At 34.9% G+C, this 16,558-nt stretch overlaps 1 long non-coding RNA gene across 2 annotated transcripts in view; it reads left to right on the top strand.

Moving 5' to 3' along the window:
* The window catches only part of LOC123465587, a 280,300-nt gene that overhangs the window by 109,455 nt on the left and 154,287 nt on the right, over nucleotides 1-16,558 (top strand). The window lies entirely within an intron of this gene.

The raw sequence follows: 16,558 nt of genomic DNA, 5'->3' as shown, positions 1-16,558 counted from the left end.
AGTCGGTGATGCCTTCCAACCATCTCATGCTCTGATGCCCCCTTCTCCTCCTGCTGTCCATCTTTCACAGATCAGGGTCTTTTCCAATGTATTGGCTCTTCAAATCAGGTGGCTGAAGAATTGGAGCTTCAGTATCAGCCCTTCCAATGAATATTCAGGGTTGATTTTCTTTAGGATTGACTGCTTTGATCTCCTTGCACTCCAGGGGATTCTCAAGGGTCTTTTCCACCACTGCAATTTGAACACAACAGTTCTTTGGCGTTCAGCCTTCCTTAAGGTCCAACTCTCATATCCATACATGACTACTGGAAAAGTAATGTCTCTGCTTTTTAATACACTGTCTAGGTTTGTCATAACTTTTCTTCCAAGGAGTAAGACTTTTAATTTTGTGGCTATAGTCACCATCCTTAGTGATTTTGGAACCCAAGAAAATAAAATCAGTTACTATTTCCATTTTTTCTCCATCTATTTGCCATGAAGTGATGTGACCAGATGCCATGATCTTAGTTTTTTAAATGTTGAGTTTTAAACCAGCTTTCACTCTCCTCTTTCACCTTCATCAAGAGGCTCTTTAGTTCTTCTCTTCCTGCCATTAAAGTGGTATCATCTGTATATTAGAGGTTGTTAATATTTCTCCTGGCAGTCTTGATTTCAGCTTGTGATTCATCCAGCCCTGCATTTTCCATGATGTACTCTGTGTATAAGTTATATAAGTGGGGTTACTATATACATCCTTGGCATACTCCTTTCCCAATTTTGAACCAGTCCATTGTGCCATGTCAGTTTCTAATTGTTGATTCTCGATCAGCGTACAGATATCTCAGGAGGCAGGTAAAGTGGTCTGGTATTCCATCTCTAAGAATTTTCCAGTTTTTGTGATCCACACAGTCAAAGGCTTTAGTGTAGTCAATAAAGCAGAAGTTGATGTTTTCATGGAATTCCCTTGCTTTTTCTATTACCCAATGGATGCTGACAATTTGATCTCTGGTTCCTCTGCTTTTTCAAATTCAACTTGTACTTCTGGAATCTCTCAGTTCACATACTGTTGAAGCTTAGCTTGAAGGACTTTGAGCATCATCGTGCTAGCATGTGAAATGAATGCAATTGTGTTGTAGTTTGAACATTCTTTGGCATGGCCTTTCTTTGGGGTTGGAACAAAAACTGAACTTTTCTAGTCCTGTGGCCATTGTCGAGTTTTCCACATTTGCTGACAATATTGAGTGCAGCACTTTAACAGCACCATCTTTTAGGATTTGAGATAGCTCAGCTGGCATTTCATCACCTCCACTAGCTTTTTTCATAGTAATGCTTCCTAAGGCCCACTTGACTTCACACTCAAGGTTGTCTGACTTTAGGTAAGTGACCACAGCATTGTGGTTATCCAGGTCATTAAGATCTTTTTTGTATAGTCTTCTGTGTATTCTTGCCACCTCTTCTTAATATCTTCTGCTTCTGTTAGGTCCTTGCTGTTTCTGTTCTTTATTGTGTCTATCTTTGCATGAAATGTTCCCTTGGTGTCTCAAATTTTCTTGAAGAGATCTCTCATCTTTCCCATTCTATTGTTTTCCTCTGTTTCTTTGCTTTGACCACTTAAGAAGGCCTTCTTATCTCTCCTTGCTATTCTCTGAAACTCTGCATTCAGTTGGGTATATCTTTCCTTTTCTCCTTTGCCTTTCACTTCTCTTCTTTTCACAGCTATTTATAAGGCCTCCTCAGACAGCCATTTTTTCCTTCTCGTATTTCTTTTTCTCAGGATGGTTTTGGTCACCAAAACCATCCATAGTTGGGATATTACAAACCTCCATCCAAAATTCTCCAGGCCTTCTCTCAGACCTAATCCCTGAATGTATTCATCACCTCCACTGTATTACTCAGAAGGGATTTGATTAGGTCATAGTTGAATGGTCTAGTGGTTTCCCATACTTTTTTCAGTTTAAGCCTGAATTTTACGTATGTGTGTATATATGTATTTTGTTGTTGTTATTATTATTTTGTTGTGTTTGATTGGTTATTTAAAAATTTTAAATATTTTTTATCAACATGGTATTTTAAATGGAATTCAGTGAAAATGATGGACTGTCATATGAGAATTAAAATTTCAGCCAGTTGTTTCTTCTGAAATTTGGCTACTTTGCATTATGACATTTGGCAAAGAAAAGAAAAAAATCTCTTTCAGAAATCATACATTTCTATAATTTGATTTCTTTATCATGAGTGTAGCTCTAATAACCCAGAATTTCAGGCTGGAGACCACTTCTGGCTGGTTGATTCAGGAAGAGAAACTCAGCAGCTTTGGTGATAGTAATGTAGCTATTGTACCTATTTTTAAAATTTGTATCTAAATATTTCTATTTTTAGTGGTAATATAGATGGTATTTTATATTTAATTTCAAATTCCATTGTTTGCTGTTAGAATATAAGAAAGCAATTGACTTTTGCATATTTAACTTGCGTCTTGTAACTGTGTTATAATCGCTTATTAGTTCTGGTATAATTTTGTTGATTCTTTGTGTTTTCTTAGTGTACAGTTATATCATCTGCAAACATAGACTGTTTTACTTCCTCCTTCCCAATATGGGCTTTTTCTTTTCTTTCTTTTGGTTTTTCTGTATTAACTATGACTTCCAATATACTGTCGAGTAGGAGCAGTAAAAACAGATGTCCTTGCCTTGTCCCTGATGTTAACAGAAAACCATCTAGTTCCTAACATTAGTTATGATGTTAGCTGTGAATTTTTTGTGGATGTTCTTTATCAAGTCAATGAGGTTCCCTTTTATTCCTAGCTTGCTGAGTTTTTTTTTTTTAATTATGAATGGATAATGAATTTTTTTATATTTTTTGCATATGTTGATAGGATATTATTTTTCTTGGTAATCTGTTGTTGTGATGATTGCATCAGTTGATTGTCAAATATCAAACCAGCATTGCACACCTGAGGTAAATCCCACTTGGTTATGTTGTATAACTATTTATAAATTTTTAATTAAGTATTTGCTAATATATCATTGAGGATCTTTACTTCTATGTTTGTGAGGATTATTGGTCTGTAGTTTTCTTGTCTTGAAACATCTTTGTCTGGTTTTTATATTAGGTTGATGCTGGCCTCATAGGATGAGTTAGGATGTATTCACCCTGTTTTCTAGAAGTCATAGTTGAAAACTGGTGTAATTTCCTCATTTTTTTGGCAGAATTCACCAGTGAAAACATCTGTGCTAGTATTTTGTTATGTAAGGTTATTAATTATTGATACAATTTCTTTAGTAAATATATGACTATTAGGATTACATGTTTTTCCTTGTGTAAGGTTTGATAGGTTCTGTCTTTCAAGGAATTTATCTATCTAAGCTTTCAAATATGTGGGCATAGCCTTGTTCATAATATTTATTTATCATCCTTTACCATTGAAGGGACTAGCAGTGATCTCTTTTAATTTCCTATATTAGCAATTTGTATCTTTTCTTTTTTTCTTAACTTGGCAAGAAGTTTATCAACTTTATTGAGTTTTCATAAAGAATAGTTTTTGGTTTTGTTGATTTTCTTTATTGAGTTCCTGTTTCAAATTTCCTTGATTTCTGGTCTATTTTTTATTAGTTATTTCCTTCTGCTTGCTTTCCATTTTATGCAAGCTCATTTTAGAATTTCTCTCAATATTTCTTTACTATATTCTTCCATTATGAAATACATTTCCAATACATTTACTGATATTCGGTTTGGAACATATCAGCATTTAAATGTGCTATTTCATTGTTTTGCAACTTAATTTCTGATGAGATGTCACTGTCATTTTATTTTTTAATTTTTGAAAGTTAGATGTCTTATACCAGCTTTGAGATTTTCTTGTTTTTGCTTTCTGTAGTTTGACTTATATAAGCCTAGGTACGTTTGGAAAAGGAAATGACAACCCACTCCAGTTTGCTTGCCTGGAGAATCCTTTGGACAGAGGAACCTGGTGAACTATAGTCCATAGGGTCACACTGAGTTGGACACGACTGAGTGACTAGCACTTTACTTTTATGCTTCTTTGTTCTCCTCTTAGGTATTTTCAACTTGTGAACTGGTAATTTTTTTTTTCAGTTTTTGAATATTCTCAGGCATCATCTTAAATATTTATTCAATTATACATTCATAAGAACTTTCCAGTGTTTTCATTTATTTATTGTGCAATTTTCTTCAATTTCCATTTTTCTTCTATTATTTTGCTTGAACATTTTTATTGCTCTTCTTTCATCAATCTTGTCTTATGCTAATTCTATCTGATATTCTAATAAAACACTGTCACAATTTTCATTCACATGGCAAACTTGGTCCTAGCCAGTTATGTAAGGCAAGTGAAGTTATAAAGTTTAAGAAAAAACATGTGAAGTTGTCACTCTTTGACAAAAATATGATTGTTTATATAGAAAACCTAATGAGTCTATGGATATACTTTTCTAATTGACAGTGAGTATATCAAATTTATTGAAGACCAGGTCATTGTAGAAAACAAACAGAAAAGATTTTAAATAGTGTCATTTATTACAGCTTTAGAAAACATCAAGCGCCTATGAGTAAATGTAACAAAATATGTACAAAATTTCTACACTTCTGTAAGAGATAATTAAATATGAATTTTAAAAAATCTAAGTAAATTTCTTGAATTAGAAAATGTTTTAAGATTTGAAAGCACTATTTTAGAACTGCTTTATAAATTCAATGAAAACATAGTCAAATCATATAAAAGTTTTTACACCTATGTAAATCCCAAATTTCATTCTAAATTGATAGTTAAAAGTCCTGAATAGTCAAGGAAAACTCAAAAAAGAAATACAAAGCTGGATAAATTAAAGATTTAGATATTAAAAAGCCATTAAAAATATCTATATATTATGGTATTTGGCATAAGAAGAGACAAAAAACAATGAAACATATATTAACATTCTTTTGATTAGTGACTATAGCAAGAAAAGAGGAAAATTAAATGGTTTTAATTCAACTGATCATTCACATTTTTAAGAAAGGAATGATAGCCCTTGATTAATATCATATGTGAGTCAATTACAGCTATATCACAGATTAAAAAAGAAAAGTAAAACAATAAAGCTTTTTGATGAAGCATATTTATTATCTTGGAGCAGGCTATTTCTTCAGCAGAATACAATGTGACATGATATTTGATAAATTAAATTCCATTAAGATTAAGTCCTGGTATTAATTAAAGTGCACCATTTAGAAGGCTAAATTTCAGCCAAATAGAGTGAGAAAAATGTATGCAATGCATAAATCTTGCAAAGACCTGTACCTAGATTATATATAATGGTCACAACAAAATACTAAGAAAAAGGCAAATAAGCCAATAAACAATGGGCAAAAGGCTTGTTTAGACTTTTCAAATGAGGATTTGCCAATTGTCAATATGCATAGTAAGAGATATTCAAGTGCTTATTCATCAGAAGAATGAAAGTTAGGTACAACTACACAGCCAGAAGAATGGGTAAAATAAAAATGACACTCAATACCAATGTTTATTGAAGATGTAGATCAATGGAAATTTCTGTGCACTTCTGTTGGGAATGTAAATTGGTAAAATTACTTTGGAAATTGTGCTGCAATACCTACTAACATAGAACATACATCTACTGAGCCAATTACCATAAAGTAATTCCTCTTTACTCCAGAAATGCATGCACATGCATAAGGATGGTCCTGGAAGCATTATTTATAATAACCAAACACTGGAGAAAATGCAAACATTCACAGCAGTGGAATGCATAAATAAATCGTTGTGTATTAAAGAACGTTGAACAAACTTTACAACGTATAGCAAAACGGAAGAAATTCTACGCATAATTTGAATAAATAAAGCTAGTGATAAAAGAGTATATATGATTCCATTTACATGAAGTTTAAAAAAATAGGGAAAACAAAAGATAATATTTCAAAATACCTACCAGTTGGTAAAACTATACAAAAAAAGTAAGAAAGCATTTATTTTCCATTACCATCAAAATAGTGGTTGTAACCTGCTGGGAGGAAAGAAATTATTAATTGCAGAGTCATGCAAGGATCACCTGAAATGCTGGCAATATTTTACCTTCTGATTCTGGTAGGCAGTATGCAAGAATTCCTTCAGAATAATTTATTGAACAGTACACACCTTTCTCTGCACATTATTTATCCATAAACATTTCATAGTAAGTTTAAAATGCTTTTTAAAAACTAAAATTATGTGTGATTCATTAAAAGCTATTTCAGATTAAGTGAGCATTCTGATTCTTAAAGGTAGATTGACAGTTGTGAAAATAACACATTGTGTCATGATAAGTAGATTAAGCTAGTTTTTGTTTTGAAAAGTTGATTTCTAAAATAGATGAGTGAAGGGGATATTAACAAGGAAAATAGTTAAATTTGAATGAGAACCACAAAATCTAAGTGACAGTCATAATAAATAACTATGTTTAAAATTAGAGTCAGAGACATCATTTCTATAAAAGACATCTCAGATCCATAGATTGTATGCTCTTTACTCTCATTTGCTTATTATCCTTCTCAATAACTTTAAATTTCAAATATATCTTATACAGTGTCAAAATCTGTCTAATTATTATTCAAATACAGTTTAATCTTTTTACAAAGTTTTCTAATTAAAAGAAAGTTTATATTTTTTCTTACTGTGATGTTCAAAGGTCTGTAATATTTGAGAACCTGATGACAGTCACACATTTCAGCCTACATTTTCTTTTTGGGGGGAGGGAGGGGCCCTATTGTGAAATAAGGAATTAATCCATTCTTTTTTTTTATGTAACAATTTTGATACATATCCCCTTAAGAGGTCACAGCTTTAGCTAAAAGGAACATATTCACCCATAACTTCATAAATCAACCAGAAAAGCCCTGAAATGTTTATCACTGTATTTCACATATATCATGTCTTCTAACCAAAATGCTCATGATTAAGACAGTCCAGGGAACACTGCACTGTCTTTTGATTTCTAAAATAATCCTATCTTCTAACAGAGTCTTTCTCTGTTCTACTTTGTTGATAGGTTAAAAAGCTCAATGTGAACACATGTATACCTGTGGCGGATTCATTTTGATATTTGGCAAAACTAATACAGTTATGTAAAGTTTAAAAATAAAATAAAATTAAAAAAAAAAAGCTCAATGTGAATTAAAAATTCTGTGCTTAACTACTATTTTTGACAAATTTAAATATATTTCTTTACTGAAGGATTTTTCATCCTTTTCTATTTGATAGTAGATATGTTGACTCTTGAAGAAAAAAAAAAATTCAAATATATTTGACCATAGAGTTTTTTTGAGTAAGTTTTATTGGCCAGGATTTCCAGACTGTGCCTTGGTAACATTGAACTTAATTCTAGATAACAATAGCAGCAATCGTTTCTACAATATATTGTGTGTTAGTCATTCAGTTGTGTCTGACTCTTTGCAACCCCATGGACTGTAGCTCGCCAGGCTTCTCTGTCCATGGAATTTTCCAGGCAATAATACTGGAGTGGGTTGCCATTTCCTGTTCCATATTCTATAATAGATGTTATAAAATAAAGACTGTTTTATCTGTTACTTTTGGTAGCTTTCTTGATTTACTTCTTTTTTAATGCAATCATGTATATGTTACAAAGATCATGGCTTATCTGTTAGTATACTTCTCAAATGTTTTATCTTGGTAACTGAGAAGTGATGCATGAAAGAAATGAATCATTAGAGTTAGGACTTAGCACGGCTGTCATAAATGATAAATATTGTATGCTAGTTAAGACATCTTTCATCATAACTGTACCAACTAGGCATACTTTTATATCTGTTGGTCACAGAAATCAATGGTTGCTTGGAAAATGATATCATACCTCTAAGCTTCCCAAGGGTGCTAAGTAAAGTGAAGTTGCTCAGTCGTGTCCGACTCTTTGCGACTCCATGGACTGTAGCCCGCCAGGCTCCTCTGTCCATGGGATTCTCCAGGCAAGAATACTAGAGTGGGTTGCCATTTCCTTCTCCAGGGGATCTTCCCAACCCAGGGATCGAACCCAGGTCTCCTGCACTGCAGGCAGATGCTTTATCCTCTGAGCCACCAGGGAAGCTAAGGGTGCTAATGCGCTTAAGATTAAGAGATAAACTAAATTTACATAGATATCTCTTAGGCAGCCAGCTATGTGTCTGAAAAGACATATTCTAAATCTTGATTCTGAGCCAAAGGCATGGAACCACATCCAGTGATGTTTCCATATGTTTACTACTTTTTTTTTTTACCTTTGCACTTTTTAAGAATTGATACTTTAAAGGAAGAGAGGACTTTCTGCAAGATTGCTTAGTTCCAGTGGAAGTGTTCATTTGGCTTTATAAGTGGGTGCATGTCAATTAGGCATCAGTTGGCAGGTAAGAGAGTATTGAGATTTATTATGAGAGATGCAGTGTAATCAATTTTAAATTATAGGACACTAATATAATTAGATTTTTAGCACATAAAAATTGTAAGGAATATTTAGGCACTTAATTGGAATTTTAAAAGCCCATGATAGCAAGTTAATAATTGTAACAACTAATAGAGTATCTAAATAAATGTCACTATTTTTATTAATTGATATTTAATTTGCTGTAGCCTGCCTTGGTAAATGTTAATTAAATGCCAGAAAATTCCTTATAATTTTAACATATTAATAATCTTATAATTATGTCTTTATTGCTTACATAATTATGTTAATTACACAGTTACTAGATTTACTGTACCCTTTATAGAAAGCTCAGGACTATTCATTTTTCTCCACAGGTCAATAAACTCGATTGCTTGGTAACCATTGTAGGTCATAGAACATCAAAACTATTTGTGAATTAATATATATTTCCATACAACACTGTGAACTTTACACATTAAATCAAGAGGAGTGAAATAATGGAAACCTGTCATTAGTCCTTTTATGAATGTATTATCTTTTACTTTAGAAAATATGTATCGATATGTGAGAAAACATGGAAATTGTTTTTCACAAACTTTTCTAAAATGGTATTTAATAACAGTATTTTCTTTCAATATGCTTTCATATGTATAGCCTGATTTTATATATACAGTAGATAAATTATATATATTTTATTATAGAATCAGATCAGATCAGTCGCTCAGTCATGTCCGACTCTTTGCAACCCCATGAATCGCAGCACGCCAGGCCTCCCTGTCCATCACCAACTCCCGGAGTTCACTCAGACTCATGTCCATTGAGTCAGTGATGCTATCCAGCCATCTCATCCTCTGTCATCCCCTTCTCCTCCTGCCCCCAATCCCTCCCAGCATCAGAGTCTTTTCCAATGAGTCAACTCTTCGCAGGAGGTGGCCAAAGTACTGGAGTTTCAGCTTTAGCATCATTCCTTCCAAAGAAATCCCAGGGCTGATCTCCTTCAGAATGGACTGGTTGGAGCTCCTTGCAGTCCAAGGGACTCTCAAGAGTCTTCTCCAACACCACTGTTCAAAAGCATCAATTCTTCGGCGCTCAGCCTTCTTCACAGTCCAACTCTCACATCCATACATGACCACAGGAAAAACCATAGCCTTGACTAGACGAACCTTTGTTGGCAAAGTAATGTCTCTGCTTTTGAATATGCTATTTAGGTTGGTCATAACCTTATAAAATTCAACTATCCTCATTTTAAGGAAACTGATTTAGAGATTACATTACTTTCCTGATATAATTCCACATTACTATTGCTTACATACACACTGAGCTTTGTCACTCTTTAGCCCCTTATATTTTCAGCCCTAACTTCCTACCAACTCTAAGTTTCCAATCTAGGCACATTGTTACAACCCTTTTTACCTCTATCTCTGATAAATAATTAGACCTATGAAGAAAAAAACCATAGTCATTGGTTCTTCAAAAAAGTCTGATTCTATCAGCTTTTCACCACTGTGGTCAAGCCTGGTGTTGAATAGGTCATGACTTACTCATCTGTGAATTCCTAGTTGAGGCTCTATCACAGAATATGATCCAAAACTATATCGAATTCAAAACTTGTGTAAGTTTTGTTATTAGTTCCATTACTTCTTTCTCCTGGCAGTTCACATAGAGCATCATCTCTCCTCAATGTTCAGATTTTTTTTTTTTTTTTTTTTTTTTTGTCTAAACCCTCTGTTTCTTTTTTTTTTTTAATTTTATTTTATTTTTAAACTTTACATAATTGTATTAGTTTTGCTAAATATCAAAATGAATCCGCCACAGGTATACATGTGTTCCCCATCCTGAACCCTCCTCCCTCCTCCCTCCCCATTCCATCCCTCTGGGTCGTCCCAGTGCACCAGCCCCAAGCATCCAGTATCGTGCATCGAACCTGGACTGGCAACTCGTTTCATACATGATATTTTACATGTTTCAATGCCATTCTCCCAAATCTTCCCACCCTTTCCCTCTCTCACAGAGTCCATAAGACTGTTCTATACATCAGTGTCTCTTTTGCTGTCTCGTACACAGGGTTATTGTTACCATCTTTCTAAATTCCATATATATGTGTTAGTATACTGTATTGGTGTTTTTCTTTCTGGCTTACTTCACTCTGTATAATAGGCTCCAGTTTCATCCACGTCATTAGAACTGATTCAAATGTATTCTTTTTAATGGCTGAGTAATACTCCATTGTGTATATGTACCACAGCTTTCTTATCCATTTGTCTGCTGATGGACATCTAGGTTGCTTCCATGTCCTGGCTATTATAAACAGTGCTGCGATGAACATTGGGGTACACGTGTCTCTTTCCCTTCTGGTTTCCTCAGTGTGTATGCCCAGCAGTGGGATTGCTGGATCATAAGGCAGTTCTATTTCCAGTTTTTTAAGGAATCTCCACACTGTTCTCCATAGTGGCTGTACTAGTTTGCATTCCCACCAACAGTGCAAGAGGGTTCCCTTTTCTCCACACCCTCTCCAGCATTTATTGCTTGTAGACTTTTGGATCGCAGCCATTCTGACTGGTGTGAAATGGTACCTCATAGTGGTTTTGATTTGCATTTCTCTGATAATGAGTGATGTTGAGCATCTTTTCATGTGTTTGTTAGCCATCTGTATGTCTTCTTTGGAGAAGTGTCTATTTAGTTCTTTGGCCCATTTTTTGATTGGGTCATTTATTTTTCTGGAGTTGAGCTGTAGGAGTTGCTTGTATATTCTCGAGATTAGTTGTTTGTCAGTTGCTTCATTTGCTATTATCTTCTCCCACTCTGAAGGCTGTCTTTTCACCTTGCTAATAGTTTCCTTTGATGTGCAGAAGCTTTTAAGGTTAATTAGGTCCCATTTGTTTATTTTTGCTTTTATTTCCAATATTCTGGGAGGTGGGTCATAGAGGATCCTGCTGTGATGTATGTCAGAGAGTGTTTTGCCTATGTTCTCCTCTAGGAATTTTATAGTTTCTGGTCTTACGTTTAGATCTTTAATCCATTTTGAGTTTATTTTTGTGTATGGTGTTAGAAAGTGTTCTAGTTTCATTCTTTTACAAGTGGTTGACCAGATTTCCCAGCACCACTTGTTAAAGAGATTGTCTTTAATCCATTGTATATTCTTGCCTCCTTTGTCAAAGATAAGGTGTCCATATGTGCGTGGATTTATCTCTGGGCTTTTTATTTTGTTCCATTGATCTATATTTCTGTCTTTGTGCCAGTACCATACTGTCTTGATGACTGTGGCTTTGTAGTAGAGCCTGAAGTCAGGTAGGTTGATTCCTCCAGTTCCATTCTTCTTTCTCAAGATCGCTTTGGCTATTCGAGGTTTTTTGTATTTCCATACAAATTGTGAAATTATTTGTTCTAGCTCTGTGAAGAATGCTGTTGGTAGCTTGATAGGGATTGCATTGAATCTATAGATTGCTTTGGGTAGTATACTCATTTTCACTATATTGATTCTTCCAATCCATGAACATGGTATATTTCTCCATCTGTTAGTGTCCTCTTTGATTTCTTTCACCAGTGTTTTATAGTTTTCTATATATAGGTCTTTAGTTTCTTTAGATAGATATATTCCTAAGTATTTTATTCTATCCGTTGCAATGATGAATGGAATTGTTTCCTTAATTTCTCTTTCTGTTTTCTCATTATTAGTGTATAGGAATGCAAGTGATTTCTGTGTGTTGATTTTATATCCTGCAACTTTACTATAGTCATTGATTAGTTCTAGTAATTTTCTGGTGGAGTCTTTAGGGTTTTCTATGTAGAGGATCATGTCATCTGCAAACAGTGAGAGCTTTACTTCTTCTTTTCCAATTTGGATTCCTTTTATTTCTCTTTCTGCTCTGATTGCTGTGGCCAAAACTTCCAAAACTATGTTGAATAGTAATGGTGAAAGTGGGCACCCTTGTCTTGTTCCTGACTTTAGAGGAAATGCTTTCAATTTTTCACCATTGAGGATAATGTTTGCTGTGGGTTTGTCATATATAGCTTTGATTATGTTGAGGTATGTTCCTTCTATTCCTGCTTTCTGGAGAGTTTTGATCATAAATGGATGTTGAATTTTGTCAAAGGCTTTCTCTGCATCTATTGAGATAATCATATGGTTTTTATTCTTCAATTTGTTAATGTGGTGTATTACATTGATTGATTTGCGGATATTGAAGAATCCTTGCATCCCTGGGATAAAGCCCACTTGGTCATGGTGTATGATCTTTTTAATGTGTTGTTGGATTCTGATTGCTAGAATTTTGTTAAGGATTTTTGCATCTATGTTCATCAGTGATATTGGCCTGTAGTTTTCTTTTTTTGTGGGATCTTTGTCAGGTTTTGGTATAAGGGTGATGGTGGCCTCATAGAATGAGTTTGGAAGTTTACCATCCTCTGCAATTTTCTGGAAGAGTTTGAGCAGGATAGGTGTTAGCTCTTCTCTAAATTTTTGGTAGAATTCAGCTGTGAAACCGTCTGGACCTGGGCTTTTGTTTGCTGGAAGATTTTTGATTACAGTTTCAATTTCCGTGCTTGTGATGGGTCTGTTAAGATTTTCTATTTCTTCCTGGTCGAGTTTTGGAAAGTTGTACTTTTCTAAGAATTTGTCCATTTCTTCCACGTTGTCCATTTTATTGTCATATAATTGTTGATAGTACTCTCTTATGATCCTTTGTATTTCTGTGTTGTCTGTTGTGATCTCTCCATTTTCATTTCTAATTTTATTGATTTGATTTTTCTCCCTTTGTTTCTTGATGAGTCTGGCTAATGGTTTGTGAATTTTATTTATCCTTTCAAAGAACCAGCTTTTGGTTTTGTTGATTTTTGCTATGATCTCTTTTGTTTCTTTTGCATTTATTTCTGCTCTAAGTTTTAAGACTTCTTTCCTTCTACTAACCCTAGGGTTCTTCATTTCTTCCTTTTCTAGTTGCTTTAGGTGTAGAGTTAGGTTATTTATTTGACTTTTTTCTTGTTTCTTGAGGTGTGCCTGTATTGCTATTAACTTTCCCCTTAGGACTGCTTTTACCGTGTCCCACAGGTTTTGGGTTGTTGTGTTTTCATTTTCATTCGTTTCTATGCAAATTTTGATTTCTTTTTTGATTTCTTCTGTGATTTGTTGGTTATTCAGCAGCGTGTTGTTCAGCCTCCATATGTTGGAAGTTTTAATAGTTTTTCTCTTGTAATTGAGATCTAATCTTACTGCATTGTGGTCAGAAAAGATGCTTGGAATGATTTCTATTTTTTTGAATTTACCAAGGCTAGCTTTATGGCCCAGGATGTGATCTATCCTGGAGAAGGTTCCATGTGCGCTTGAGAAAAAGGTGAAATTCATTGTTTTGGGATGAAATGTCCTATAGATATCAATTAGGTCTAACTGGTCTATTGTATCGTTAAAGTTTGTGTTTCCTTGTTAATTTTCTGTTTAGTTGATCTATCCATAGGTGTGAGTGGGGTATTAAAGTCTCCCACTATTATTGTGTTATTGTTAATTTCTCCTTTCATACTTGTTAGCATTTGTCTTACATACTGCGGTGCTCCCGTGTTGGGTGTATATATATTTATAATTGTTATATCTTCTTCTTGGATTGATCCTTTGATCATTATGTAGTGACCATCTTTGTCTCTTTTCACAGTCTTTGTTTTAAAGTCTATTTTATCTGATATGAGTATTGCTACTCCTGCTTTCTTTTGGTCCCTATTTGCATGGAAAATCTTTTTCCAGCCCTTCACTTTCAGTCTGTATGTGTCCCCTGTTTTGAGGTGGGTCTCTTGTAGACAACATATGTAGGGGTCTTGTTTTTGTATCCATTCAGCCAGTCTTTGTCTTTTGGTTGGGGCATTCAACCCATTTACGTTTAAGGTAATTACTGATAAGTATGATCCCGTTGCCATTTACTTTATTGTTTTGGGTTCGAATTTATACACCGTTTTTGTGTTTCCTGTCTAGAGAATATCCTTTAGTATTTGTTGGAGAGCTGGTTTGGTGGTGCAGAATTCTCTCAGCTTTTGCTTGTCTGAAAAGCTTTTGATTTCTCCTTCATACTTGAAGGAGATCCTTGCTGGGTACAATAATCTGGGCTGTAGGTTATTTTCTTTCATCATTTTAAGTATGTCTTGCCATTCCCTCCTGGCTTGAAGAGTTTCTATTGACAGATCAGCTGTTATCCTTATGGGTATTCCCTTGTGTGTTATTTGTTGTTTTTCCCTTGCTGCTTTTAATATTTGTTCTTTGTGTTTGATCTTTGTTAATTTGATTAATATGTGTCTTGGGGTGTTTCGCCTTGGGTTTATCCTGTTTGGGACTCTCTGGGTTTCTTGGACTTGGGTGATTATTTCCTTCCCCATTTTAGGGAAGTTTTCAACTATTATCTCCTCAAGTATTTTCTCAGTGGTCTTTCTTTTTGTCGTCTTCATTCTGGGACCCCTATGATTCGAATGTTGTAGTGTTTAATATTGTCCTGGAGGTCTCTGAGATTGTCCTCATTTCTTTTAATTCGTTTTTCTTTTATCCTCTCTGATTCATTTATTTCTACCATTCTATCTTCTAATTCACTAATCCTATCTTCTGCCTCTGTTATTCTACTATTTGTTGCCTCCAGAGTGTTTTTAATTTCACTTATTGCATTATTCATTATATATTGACTATTTTTTATTTCTTCTAAGTCCTTGTTAAACCTTTCTTGCATCTTCTCAATCCTTGCCTCCAGGCTATTTATCTGTGATTCCATTTTAATGTCAAGATTTTGGATCAATTTCACTATCATTATTCGGAATTCTTTATCAGGTAGATTCCCTATCTCTTCCTCTTTTGTTTGGTTTGGTGGGCATTTATCCTGTTCCTTTATCTGCTGGCTGTTCCTCTGTCTCTTCATCTTGTTTAAACTGCTGAGTTTGGGGTGTCCTTTCTGTGTTCTGGCAGTTTGTGGAGTTCTCTTTATTGTGGCGTTTCCTCACTGTGTGTGGGTTTGTACAGGTGGCTTGTCAAGGTTTCCTGGTTAGGGAAGCTTGTGTCGATGTTCTGGTGGATGGAGCTGTATTTCTTCTCTCTGGAGTGTAATGAAATGTCCAGTAATGTGTTATGAGATGTCTATGGTTTTGGGGTGACTTTGGGCAGCCTGTATCTTGAAGCTCAGGGCTGTGTTCCTTTGTTGCTGGAGAATTTGCTTGGTATGTCTTGCCCTGGAACTTGTTGGCCCTTGTGTGGTGCTTGGTTTCAGTGTCAGTATGGAGGCGTTTGATGAGCTCCTGTCAATTAATGTTCCTTGGAGTCAGGAGTTCCCTGGAGTCAGGGTTTGGACTTAAGCCTCCTACTTCCAGTTATCGGTCTTATTTTTACAGTAGTTTCAAAACTTCTCCTTCTATACAGCACCATTGATAAAACATCTACGTTAAAGATGAAAAGTTTCTCTACGGTGAGGGTCGCTCAGAGAGGTTCACAGCGTTACATGGAGAAGAGAAGTGGGAGGAGGGAGTTAGAGGTGACCCAAATGAGATGAGGTGGAATCAATAGTGGAGAGAGTGGGCTAGCCAGTAGTCACTTCCTTATGTGCACTCCACAACTGGACCGCTCAGAGATGTTCAAGGAGTTATACAGAGAAGAGAAGAAGGAGGAAGGAGACAGAGGTGGCCAGAAGGATAAAAGGGGGAAATGAAAAGGAGGGAGACAGATCCAGCCAGTAATCAGTTCCCTAAGTGTCCTCCACCGTCTGGAACACACAGAAATTCACAGAGTTGGGTAGAGTAGAGAGGGGTTAGGGAGGAGATACAGGTGACCTGGTGGAGAAAACAGAGAGTCCAAAGGGAGAGAGAGCAGTCAAGCCAGTAATCTCGTTCCCTAGTGAAAAATGGATCCTGAAGATTGGGTTCTTAAAGGTACAAAATTGGTAACAAATACATAAAAGCAAAAATTAAAAACCTAGAGTACAGTTTGGAATTTCAAAAATGCGATGTTAATGAAAAGAAGAAGGAAAAGAGAGAAAAAACAAACAAAGAAAAACAAACAAGGTTGCGAAAATTATAAAGAAACTACAGGTACAAAATTGATAACTAATACCAAAAAGCAAAAATTAAAAATCTAGAGTAGAGTTTGGAATTTCAAAAATACAATGTTAAAAAAAAAAAGAAGAAGAAGAAGAAAAATAAAGAGAGAAAACAAACAAACC

The sequence above is a fragment of the Bubalus bubalis genome, chromosome 3 (genome assembly GCF_019923935.1).
Source record: "Bubalus bubalis isolate 160015118507 breed Murrah chromosome 3, NDDB_SH_1, whole genome shotgun sequence".
Taxonomy (NCBI): Eukaryota; Metazoa; Chordata; class Mammalia; order Artiodactyla; family Bovidae; genus Bubalus; species Bubalus bubalis.
The sequence above is the reverse complement of the archived record's forward strand: the minus strand, read 5'-3'. Positions and strand labels throughout refer to the sequence as shown.